This window comes from Elephas maximus, chromosome 7 (assembly GCF_024166365.1).
Source record: "Elephas maximus indicus isolate mEleMax1 chromosome 7, mEleMax1 primary haplotype, whole genome shotgun sequence".
Classification (NCBI taxonomy): Eukaryota; Metazoa; Chordata; class Mammalia; order Proboscidea; family Elephantidae; genus Elephas; species Elephas maximus.
This window is the reverse complement of record NC_064825.1, coordinates 13,997,998-14,010,937: the sequence shown is the minus strand read 5'-3', so window position 1 is coordinate 14,010,937 and position 12,940 is coordinate 13,997,998. Positions and strand designations below refer to the sequence as shown.

Genomic DNA, 12,940 nt, shown 5'->3' with positions numbered 1-12,940 from the left:
ACAGTTTCAGAAGCTAGAAGTCCAAATTCAGGGTGCCACCTCTCCAGGGGAAGGCTTTCTTTCTCTGTTGGCTCTGGAGGAAAGTCCTTGTCATCAATCTTACCCTGGTCTAGGAGTTTCTCAGCACAGGAACCCCAGGTCCAATGGATCCACTCTGCTCCCAGCACTTCTTTCTTGGTGGCATGTGGTTCCTCTCCTCTCTGCTTCCTTCTTTTTATATCTCCAAAAGAGATTGACTCAAGATACATCCTAATTCTTGTCAGATTGGAGACATCGGCGTGGTCGTTAGCTACCTCGTTGGTACTCGTGGGCTTTGTTTGTTCAGTGCTTCATCTCTCCCTGGAAGAGGAAGGAGGTTTCAACTTCACGTAGAGCCACCACTGCTGTAGTTCCAAGCTTGAAGTCACTAGGACTTCTCTCAAGCTTGCATGCCGAAGAGACTCAGATGTTGGTCTCAGCTCCCAGGCTTAATTCAGCAGATCGACCCATGAAAACTTCTGTATTTAGACAAAGGGTAGGATTGATCAGGAAGCAGCACCTATTATCCTGGGATTGGCAACAAGGAAGAAGACAGGTAGTGGAAATCCTGCAATCTGAAAAGCAGACTGAAAGATGGCAAAGAAGCTGAAGATTAATGGTGGACAGAGGTATAACATTCCAGTCCCCCAATCTAGAAATGTTAATAAGAACCACTACAGCTTAATAGACAGAAGATCAAGAATCAGAATTCCCACATGAAGATTGTTCACAAGAAAATGAAAGAGGACATGGTTATAACCCACTAAGAGTTGCTTTGCAGGCCATGCAAAACGGGGGGAAGAACAAAGTATATTTCCCAAATAATCAAAATTGGAACTCTAGCTTATCAAGCCCCAGCTTACTTAAGTCTCAAACTAATCAAAACTATGCTGGAGTCAAATTAGTGAACCACCACCACCAAGTGTTCTTCCTAAACCATGAAGCCATTGGGTTCCTGTATCCTTTAATCCTTCTGATAAAGAAATAATGACATTTCAATTTAAAACCTTACTTAACGTACAGGTATAAAATAAGATGAAGTACCAATGTTTAAATTTAGGTATCATCCTAAAGAACAGTCAATGGTTCTGAAACAAGTTCACTAGGGAATTAGTCTATTTGTATAAAACTGCTGATTAATAAGGAAAACATGATTAAACTTCTTGCTTGTTTTATGTATTATGCACTTTGTGATGTAATGATCATATCAGTGGAACTTAAAATTACTAAATATTAATAATTGTACTTGATATTGTGATCTCATTTGACTAACTCTTATGTGATTTTGGTATTGTGATCTCATTTGACTAACTCTTCTTATGTGAAACCATCCCAGTTTAGATTTGGTGAGCAGTAAAGAAATCAACTTTTTCTATTGCTTGTTGGGGAAAATACTAATTTAAGATTATCATTCATGGATCAGTAGGTTTACTTGTTGAAAACTAGTAAATCAGATTACAAGTATCTAGCTGAGACAGACAAGGGTTGAGAACTAGTTGAACATTTGAAAGTTTAATGTCCTAGAAACACCTAGTCAGTAATATGCCAACCTGATGTACTGCCAAAAAAAAAAAAAAGGTGAATTTTTCTTAATGAATCCTTGCATTTTAGTAATTCTACAGTGGTGAATGTGGAAAGGGCACTAGGGGCTTATTACAATGAGGCACAGTATACCCAACAGCCCTGTTTCCTACATGCAGTGGGTCGGTGTCTGCCAATAAATGCACCAAAACCATTTTTTATACACACACAGTATTTGGTGGTCACTGAATAGTGTTCAAAATACATTTTTGTATTATACCACTTTACAAGCTATTGACAGTGATCTGGCCTCAAATCATCCCTGTAAAACTTGCTTAAAGTGGGAAGATTGTAGAATGTGAAAGTCTTAAGCACCTAGAAAAGTAAGAGCCATGTAAATACATGTAATAAACTTCTAGCATATATAAAGTTTTGTTGGCCTTTATCCTACAAAAATAGACTATTTTAGTATGAATTTGCTGAATGTAATGCCATGGACATTTTTATACTATGGCCTAATTTTAAAAGTTCAAAATAGCTTGTTTTTAAACTTTGCCATTGTGCTAAAGTGCAAGTGTATGTATGTTATAATTGATTTAGTTGTAAACTATATTTCAAAGTAAATTCTAATGTAAGAAGTCTTATAACGAAAAAGGTTTAAGCTGCTAAAATACTTACTACTTTAAAGAGATGTGAAATGCAGTACAGGACTATTTTTTTTCCATAAGCCCCAAAAAGAGGAACTATTAAAGGGTCCCTCCAACCTTTAAGATTCATTTTGGCTTTCACCAGTTTTTGTACTAGTGGAAGCCCTGGTGGCATAGCGGTTAAATGTTATGGCTGCTAACCAAAAGGTCAGCAGTTCAAACCCACCAGGCACTCCTTGGAAACCCTGTGGGGCAGTTCTGCTCTGTGCTATAGGGTCACTATGAGTCAGAATTGACTTGATGGCAACGGGTTTTTTTTTTTTTTTTTTTTAAGATACTAGTAAAGTTTACTGTGCAATGCCAGCGTATTTTTGTTGTCATGAATAATTGCAATCCAAGGGGACCACTTATGCAAAATATGTAACTTTTTAAATAGTATCTTGATATACAACACGTTTTACCTACCTCAAAGGTAAATGCCAAATGATAAGTTAATTAAATAGCAAGTTAAAAGAAAAAAGTGGTGGTGGGAGGTTAATTTCAAAATTCTGATGGCAAAGGCCATATTTTCTAATTTGACAGCTCTTTTGATGTTTATAAGCAAAATGGCTAAGTTGTATCTCTCCAAATAAATCCAGATGAAATAATATTGTCCAAGTCTAATATTGCTATCCTAAAGACAAATTTATATAGTACTTAATGTATGTAGGAAACCTTAGTGGCATAGTGGTTAAGTGCTATGGTTGCTATCCAAAGGGTTGGCAGTTCAAATCCACCAAGGGCTCCTTGGAAACTCTATGGGCCAGTTCTTCTCTGTCCTATACGGTCACTATGAGTCAGAATCTACTGTATGGCAATTGGTTTGGTTTTTATTATTATTATTTTTAATGTATGTATAAGTATGAAATCAAATTTTGTTTTTCTCCCCCCCCCCAAAAAAGATACAACCTAATTCTGTAGATTGAGTTTTGCCTCATTAGCATAACTGTCTCTAATCCTGCCTCATTAACACTATAGAGGTTAGGATTTACAACACATAGGATAATCACATCAGATCACAAAATGGTGGACAATCACACAGTAGTGGGAATCATGACTTACCCAAGTTGACACATATTTCTGGGGGACACAACTCAATCCATAATATGTGGTAATGGTGGAAATGGAAAGAAGTGAATAGAATGGAAAATTACTTAAAAGGTAAAATGTACAACTGTGGTGTATAAAAGAAAGGAACAAGTCAAAGATGACTCAAAGGTTTTGGTCTTGAACATCTGAGAGGAGGGTGTTATCCCTTATTGAAATCTTGAACACTCAAGTAGGCTCAGGTGTGCAGATTATGAGCTCTACGTTAGATGCATTAAGTGTGAGGTGTCTGTAAGACATCTGAATAGAACAGAGGAGAAATATGGGCCAGCAATGTAACTTTGAGAGCTAATAGATAAGTAGTAATTAAAACCATTGGAATGGCTGAGCATCTAGGTAGGAGGTATAGATCTGTGGTTCTCAAATGTTAGCATGCATAAGAATCATCTGAGGACTTGTTAAAACATAGATTGCTGGACTCCACCCCAGAGTTTCTGATTCGACAGATCTGAATTGGGGCCTGAAAATTTGCTTTTCTAACAAGTTCCCAGGTAATGCTGATGCTTTTGGTCCAGTAATGACACTTTGAGGGGCACTGTTGTAAAGAGAAAAGAGATCACAGTACTGAGCTACAGTGAAATTTGACATTTAAAGGACAGGAAGAGTTGGAAAGAGATGGCAAAGGAGGTTGAGAAGAAATGGTTAGATATAGTTAATCAAGAGTATGATCAAAGAAGCCAAATGAAAAGTGTTTGTTAAGAAGAAAGAAGTATTGTACTACCACAGTAGTCAAAACAGCCTGGTACTGGTACAACAACAGATACATAAACCAATGGAACAGAATTGAGAATTCAGTCATAAACCCATCCACATATGAGCAGCTGATATTTGACAAAGGCCCAAAGTCTGTTAATTGGGGAAAAGACAATCTGCTTAACAAATGGTATTGTCATAACTGGATATCCATCTGCAAAAAAATGAAACAAGACCCATGCCTCACACCATGCACAGAAACGAACTCAAAAATGGATCAAAGACCTAAATATAAAATCTAAAACGATAAAAACCATGGAAGAAAAATGCTAGGAGCCCTAATACATGGCATAAACAGTATACAAAACATTACTAACAATGTACAAACACCAGAAGAGAAATTAAATAATTGGGAACTCCTAAAAGTCAAACAGCTATGCTCATCCAGAGACTTCACCAAAAGAGTAAAAAGATTACCTACAGATAGGGAAAAATTTTTAGCTATGACATTTCTGATCAGCACATGATCTTTAAAATCTGCATGATACTGCAAAAATGCAACAACAAAAAGACAAATAACCCAATTAAAAAATGGACAAGGGATATGAACAGGCACTTTACCAAAGAAGGCATTCAGGCTGCTAACAGATACATGAGGAAATGCTCCCGGTCATTATTGCTATTAGACAATATGCTCAAAATTACAATGAGAACCCATCTCACCCCAAGAAGGCTGGCATTAATCCAAAAAACACAAAATAATAAATGTTGGAGAAGTTTGTAGAGAGACTGGAACACTTCTACACTGCTGGTGGGAATGTAAAATGGTACAACCACTTTGGAAATCAATTTGGTGCTTCCTTAAAAAGCTAGAAATAGAACTACCATATGACCCAGCAATTTCACTCCTTGGAACATACCCTAAAGAAATAAGAGCCTTCACACAAACAGATATATGCACACCCATGTTCACTGCAGCACTGTTTACAATAGGAAAAAAGATGGAAGCAACCAAGGTGCCCATCAACAGATGAACGGATAAATTATGGTGTATTCACACAATGGAATACTACGCAATGATTAAGAACAACGATGAATATGTGAAACATTTTATAACATGGAGGAATCTGGAAGGCATTATGCTGAGTGAAATCAGTCAATTGCAAAAGCACAAATATTGTATGAGACCACTATTACAAGAACTCCAGATGAAGTTTAAACACAGAAGAAAATATTCTTTGATGGTTATGATTGGGAGGGAGTGAGATATCTAACTAGATAGTAAATATAAATTTTTTTAGGTGAAGGGAAGGGCAACACACAACACAGGGATAGTCAGAACAACTGGACTAAATCAAAAGGAAAGAAGTTTCCTGAATACAAACAACCAAATGCTTTGAAGGCCAGAGCAGCAGGGATGGGAGGCTGGGGACCATGGTTTCAGGGGACATCTAGGTTAATTGGCATAACAAAATGTATTAAGAAAACATTCTGCTTCCCACTCTGGTGAGAGGCATCTGGGTTCTTAAACGCTGGCAAGTGGCTATCTAAGATACATAAATTGGTCTCAACCTACCTGGGGCAAAGGAGGATGAAGAACACCAGAGACATATGGTAAAGATGAGCCCAAGAGACAGAAAAGGCCACATAAACCAGAGACTACATCCAGCCTCAGACTGGAAGAACTAGATGGTACCTGGCTACCACCGATTACTGCCCTGACAGGGGACACAACAGAGAATCCCTGATGGAGCAGGAAAACAGTGGGATGCCGATCTCAAATTCTCGTAAAAAGACCAGGCTTAATGGTCTGGCTGAGACCAGAGGACGGTCATGGTCCCTGGACCCTTCGTTAGCCCAAGAGTGGAGCTATTCCTGAAGCCAACTCTACAGACAGGGATTGGCCTGGACTATAAAATAGACAATAATACTGGTGAGAATGAGCTTCTTGCCTCAAGTAGACACTTGAGACTATGTGGGCAACTCCTGTCTGGTGGCAAGATGAGAAGGAAGAGGGGGACAGGAGCTGGTTGAATGGACACAGGGAATACAGGGAGGAGAGGAGGAATGTGCTGTCTCATTAGGAGGAGAGCAGCTAGGAGTACACAGCAAGGTGTTTATAATTTTTGTATGAGAGACTGACTTGATTTTTATGCTTTCACCTAAAGCACAATAAATTAAAAATAAAAGAAGAAAGGAATAGTCTCCTACTTTGGATAACACTGTACTCTCAAATGAGATTTAAAAAAAAAATGGGGTGGGAAGGAGGTAGAGCTGGGCATAGAGAAAGAAGCCAGAGAGGTTTCGCTGTGAAAGGTCTTGGAAGAAGATTGATACGTAGGAATTATTCATTTATTCAATCATTTTTAGTTATTAATTTAAATGGGAGTGAGTAGATGGTGGTACAAAGAATCAGATAAAATGAATAAAATTGAAGATACAGGAGAGAAAGGAGATAACTGATCATGTGAGCCTGAAAAGGTAGAAGGAAATAAGACCAAGAGTTGAGTCTGCCCAGGACTATATCCATTATAATATGTTGAACCATATAAAACTGCCAATACTTAAGCACTTTTTACTTACCAGTAGGACAATTTCATAGGTCACAATAATAATGAAATTAGTAATAACTGGTCATAATTAAGCACTTACAGTGCCCATTGCCGTCCAGTCGATTCTGACTCATTGAGACCCTATATGACAAGTAATTCCTTCACTTACAATATTCATTCCTCACAACAATCCTATATCATTTATTCTATAGATAAGGTAAATGAATCATGAAGAAGTTAAACAAAATGACACAGTTGGCAATTAAGAGTCCAGATTTGAAATCAAATGTTCTGACTACAAAGTCTGCACCCTTAACCACTACTACATATGCTACCATAGTGCCCTTGTTCTAAAAGGAGGGAAATAGGACAGGATGCCTTGTAGGTTTATAAATTTGGTGTCAGGAAAGTGGGGAAGTTACTGCCTAATGGCTTCTTCTGTATTAAAGGCAAAGTTATCAACTGAGCATGAGAGAGACAAAGAGAAATCAGAGCTTTTGAACAGAAAAACTGAAATCATGTTTTTGGAGATTGGAAGGGGCTTAGGCTAAAGAGCCAGAGTAAGGTTGGTAGGCAGTGCTGAGAGCCTCTCTGGGGCATTTAGAGTAGCACCAATCTGCCAGAGTATTTGAGTTTGAAATGGTAGTCATGGAATCTAAGCTGAGGAATGAACAGTTAAGATAGAAGAAATTGTAGGGATCATTGATAGGAGAAATTGTAGGTGTCATTTGACCAAAAGTCCTAAGAATGAAAAACACTAGTAGCCAGCTGGGACAACCGGAGATTGTAGTCACTGACTCAGTGTTTGAATCTGTGATTACGGAGGAACACTGATGACTTGACCCAGAATAACACTGTGAGAGGGAGCAAGTGACTGAGATGGAGTGGAAGAGGTAGAACTGATGATGACACAGAACTAAGTCGCCAAAACTTTCATCAATTCTCCAAATGAACACGAAAATACCTAGGAAGCTTCTAGGATGGCCAAGCGTAGAAAGGAAGATTTTAAGCCTAGTGGCAAAGCTGTCAGTGAATGAGAAAGTAATGGAAAGAGGAAGAGTGTGGTTTAGCCAGGGAGAATCGGCTTCATAGGCCTGGGAATAATAATCTGGAAGCAGCATGGGGAGCAAAGAGGATTCTAAACCCAACAAATGATCCTGAATCTCATAAGAGGATATCAGAGTGTGCAGCGAGCACTTAGGAATTAAAATCTTTTCAACCTGTCTATCTGAAGAATCAGCAAAAGCAACATAAGAGCTAGGGCAGGACACAGGTTACCTTTAATGGGGAAAAGAATCCTCAGAATGATACAGAGTTATCTCAAGGAATGTAAGGCTAAGCTTTTGGCCAAATGCGAGGAAGGGAATGGAACCAATTAATGGAAGGCCCAAAAACTCAGAAAAAATATATTCTTATCCATTTCGTACCAAGGCTTCTCTCTGCATGCAGGCACTTGTCCCTCCTGACAACATGTCCAAATTACTTCAGATGAAGTCTTGTCATCCTTGCTTCTAAGGAGCATTCTGGCTGCACTTCTTCAAGACATATTTGTTCATTCTTCTGGCAGCCCACGGTATATTCAATATTCTTCACCAACATCATAATTCAAAGGCATCAATTCTTCTTCGGTCTTCCTTATTCAATGTCCAGCTTTTGCATATATATGAGGCAACTGAAAATACCAAGGCTTGGGTCAGGCGCACCTCAGTCCTCAAAGTGACATCTTTGCTTTTTAACACTTTAAAGAGGTCTTTTGCAGTAGATTTGCCCAATGCGTTGTTTGATTTCCTGACCACTGCTGTCATGACCGTAGATTTTGGATTCAAGTAAAATGAAATTCTCGACAACTTCAATCTTTTTTCCAATTATCGTAATATTGCTTATTTGCCCACTTGTGAGGATTTTTGTTTTCTTTTTGTTGCGGTGCAATCTATACTGAAGGCTGTAGTCTTTGATCTTCATCAGTAGGTGCTTCAAGTACACTTCACTTTCAGCAAGCAAGGTTGTGTCATCTGCATATTGCAGGTTTTTAGTGAGTGTCCCTCCAACCCTGATGCCTCGCTCTTCTTCGTATAGTCCAGCTTCTCTGATTATTCACTCAGTATACATAAGTACAATGAAAAGATACAACCCTGACGCACACCTTTCCTGATTTTAAGCCACTTAGTATCTCCTTGTTCCATTTGAACGACTGCTTCTTGGTCTACTTTACAGGTTCCTCATGAGCACAATTAAGTGTTCTGGAACTCCCATTCTTCGAAATGCTATCCATAATTTGTCATGATCCACACAATCGAACGCCTCTACATAGTAAATAAAACACAGGTTAACATCCTTCTGGTATTCTCTGCTTTCGGCCAAGATTCCTCTGACATCAGCAATGATGTCCAGCTTGAATTTCTAGCAGTTGCCTGTTGACGTACTGCTACAACCACTTTTGAATGATCTTCAGCAAAATTTTACTTGTGTATGTTATTAATAATATTGTTAGATAATTTCTGCATTCTGGTTGGATCACCTTTCTTTGGAATGGGCATAACTATGGCTCTCTTCCAGGCAATTGGTCAGGAGGCTGTCTTCTAAATTTTTTGGCATAGATGAGTGAGCACTTTCAGAGCTGCATCCGTTTGTTGGAACATCTTAATTGGTATTCTGTCAGTTCCTGGAGCCTTCAGTGCAGTTTAGACTTCTTCCTTCAGTACCATTGGTTCCTGATCATATGCTACCTCCTGAAATAGTTGAATGTCGGCCAATTCTTTTTGGTATAGTGACTCCATGTATTCCTTCCACTTTCTGATATTTCCTGTGTCATCCAATATTTTCTCCTTGGAATCCTTCAATCTGCAACTTGAAGCCTGAGTTTTTCCTTCAGTTCTTTCAGTTTGAGAAATGCTGAGCGTTTGGTTTTCTAACTCCAGGTCTTTGCACATTTCATTATAATACTGTACTTTGTCTTCCAAAGCCGCCCTTTGAAATCTTCTGTTCAGTTCTTTTACTTCATCATTTCTTCCTTTCGCTTTAGCTACTCTATGTTCAAGAGCAACTTTGAGTCTCTTCTGAATTTTGGTCTTTTTCTTCTTTCCTGTCTTTTATTATTCCAAACATTGTGTGTGTCAGAAGTGCACATATATTAGATGTAATATAGACAAGAACAATGAGGCTCTAGAGACCTACTGCTCTAAATCAACCAGCTGGTAAAGCGAAGCTGGGCCTAGACCTGGTGTCTTTTTAGAGTCTGTCCTTCTTCCACTAATTCATGCTCTGTTAATTCTGAGGACATAATGAAAGCAGTGCTTTGGGAAATCTAATCTGGGAGTGTCATATGGCAATGGGGTGGGAGGGAGGAGGATGGAAAGAAAAGAATTAAGTGACAGAAGGCTGCTAGAATATAGACTGCAAATGCTACCATGCGAAGGGACTGGTATCTTCGGAATCAACGGAAGAAAGGCAGGACTTATAACCAACTTGGAAGAAGGCGAAGAATTCAGACACCTCTAAAATTTCCAACAAAACAACCTGGTACAAACGGTGCCAGTGCTGAGAGAATATCATTTACAGGTAGGAGAAAAGGGAGCTAATGAATTTGGTTCTGGCATGCATCATATATTTATGGAAACAATAAAATATACAGGGTGAAATATGACACCTTGTAGCAACTGGGAATACAGGCTTGTATTTCAGTTAAAATGTCAGAACTGAAGATTTCGATTTGAAAGGAATTGACAGCAGAGTAGATGAACTTCATATTTCAGCTTAATTTTTAAGATGAATGGGTCATATATCAGAAAAATAAATGGTGAAGCATAATGGGTAGTCCTGATGAAATTTGAGAAAGTTCTTCTCAGAATCTAATTATCAAAATTCAAATTTTAAAATCATTGCTACTTTTCCTGTTGCCAGTCTCAATTCAGTGTTGTCTCAGTGCCGCTAGTTTAGGGATGATGTTCTGAGGTTTACACAACCAACTAATCTATTTATATATGTATATATTTTTTGAAAACATACATCCTCTTTGAGATGTCTTCTAGCTATACCATAAAAGAACCAAACCCATTGCCCTGAGTTGATTCCGACTCATAGTGACCCTACAGAAGAGAGCAGAACTGCCCCACACAGTTTCCAAGGAGCACCTGGTGGATTCAATCTACCAACCTTTTGGTTGGCAGCCATAGCTCTTAACCACTACACCACCAGGGTTTCCATCCTTCTTGAGAAGTCTTCTAGCTATCAAAAACCAAAACCAAACCCAGTGCCGTCAAGTCGATTCCGACTCATAGCGACTCTATAGGCCAGAGTAAACTGCCCCATAGAGTTTCCAAGGAGCACCTGGTGGATTCGAACTGCCGACTCTTTGGTTAGCAGCCGTGGCACTTAACCACTACACCACCAGGGTTTCCATACATAGGCTAAATTACTCCCAATATACATTGGGGGAAATTTTCAAAGTGGCATTTTTGACAGACAATCCTCACGTGGATTTCAATTAAAGCACCAGGAAAAACACTGCCAGGTGTCTGTGTGTAGATGGATCAGAACATGTCATAAAGAAGTCTGAGGTAGAAAAAGGAAACAGACTTTTACTATTTTCGCAGCTTTAGAAGTCAAAACTTCAGGATTGTGGATAGTGACTGACCCACCCAGTGCCATCGAGTCGATTCTAACTCATGGCGACCCTATAGGACAGAGAACTGCCCCATAGTTTCCAAGGAGTGGATAGTGACTAGAACACCAAAACCCATTGCCTTCGAGTTGATTCTGACTCATAGCGACTCTATAGGACAGAGTAGAACTGCCCCATAGGGTTCCCAAGGCTGTAAATCTTTACGGGAAAAGACTGCCATGTCTTTCTCCCATGGAGTGGCTAGTGGGTTTGAACCGCCAACCTTTCAGTTAGTAGCTGAGTGCTTAACCACTGCGCCACCAGGGCCCCTACTGACTAGAAAACACTGACAAATTAAGTTTTTAAAAAATTAAATTTACTTTTGGGGAAGTATAATATTAAAGCAAATGTAGACCAACATGATGGAAAGCATTCTGCATTCAAAACAACAAGTTAAGGACAGAGAGGTATGAAAAGGCAGCTCTTAACTCAAAACATTCTGGAAGCACTAGGATCTGCTCTTACATTCAGAATTGAGGTGACAACATAGGAAGTAAAAAAAATGAAAGGGGGGAAGGAGCAAAGTAATACATAGTGGACAAATTAAGTAGAACATTAAAGATGTGAAGAATTCAATTGCAAAGATTCAAGTGTTTATTTAGAAGAAATAGAGAACACTGTATCTTTTTCTACAATTTTATGGTCTCTTCCTTCTTCTAAATTAACCTCTGCACAAACAGTAGGGAAAATGTTCCCTATGATCAGGGTAACCACATAATCTCCGTATCAGGCCATTTTTGTCCAGGGCAAAATACCAGGACCACTGGTGTAATCAGGCAAACCAGAACGTAGGTATGGTTGATGGAATGTAAAAATGGCCACAATTCCTGAAACCTCCCTCTATCTCCATCCTTTGCAAAACAGCTTTGCAGCTGCTTCCCTCAAGAAGTGGATTTTATTCCCCACCCTTTGACTTCGGTCTGGCCCTGTGATTTGTTTTGGTCAGTAGGATGTGAAAGGCGTGATACGGTCTAGTTCTGAACCTAGGTTCAAAACACACTGAACACTTCTGCTTTCTGTTTTGGACACTTGCCCCCATTAGAATTTGCTCAAGCTGGGTGTGCAAATAGTTAATGCTCTTGGCTACTAACAGAAAGCTTAAAGGTTCAAGTCTACTCAGAAGGCCTCAATAGAAAGGCTTAGCAATGTCCTTCCATAAAATCAGCCATTGAAAACCCTATGGAGAACAGTTCTACTCTGACATACGTGGGGTCTCCACAACTCGGTATCAACTGAATGGCAACTGGAAACTCTACTAGAGGACCAAAGAGCCTCAGAAGAGCTGAGGCACCCCAACCACTATCCTGGTCATCCTTAGAAGCTGAACTACCTTGCCAGCCTGCAGCTGACCATCAGTAACAGCCCAGCTGAGACCAGTTTAACTTTCTCTAAATCACAAGCAAAATGTTTTTCTTTTTTTAGGGTGGTTTGTTACACAACAGCTAACAGATATGACTCACCCCAAGTGTCATCTACCACCTCTGATACGCTGCAGAGCGGATTTCTACTGGAGTGAACCAGTGCACTTCATCTGCACCTGGAGCAGGATTAAGAAACCCAAGGCTCTTCAACCAAAGCTCTGGAAGATATTACGCTGCTGCTTTTTTTTTTTTTTTAGCTCCTTACTTTCAGGAACTTAAGAGTACTCCATCCAAAAATAATTATTGGCTATCTTCAGGCTCACTCCTTGAAAATTAAAATCT

At 39.3% G+C, this 12,940-nt stretch overlaps 1 pseudogene; it reads left to right on the top strand.

Moving 5' to 3' along the window:
• Positions 1–612: 612 nt before the first annotated feature.
• LOC126078869 (proline-rich nuclear receptor coactivator 2-like) lies at positions 613–1,047 on the top strand (annotated as a pseudogene).
• Positions 1,048–12,940: the final 11,893 nt, after the last annotated feature.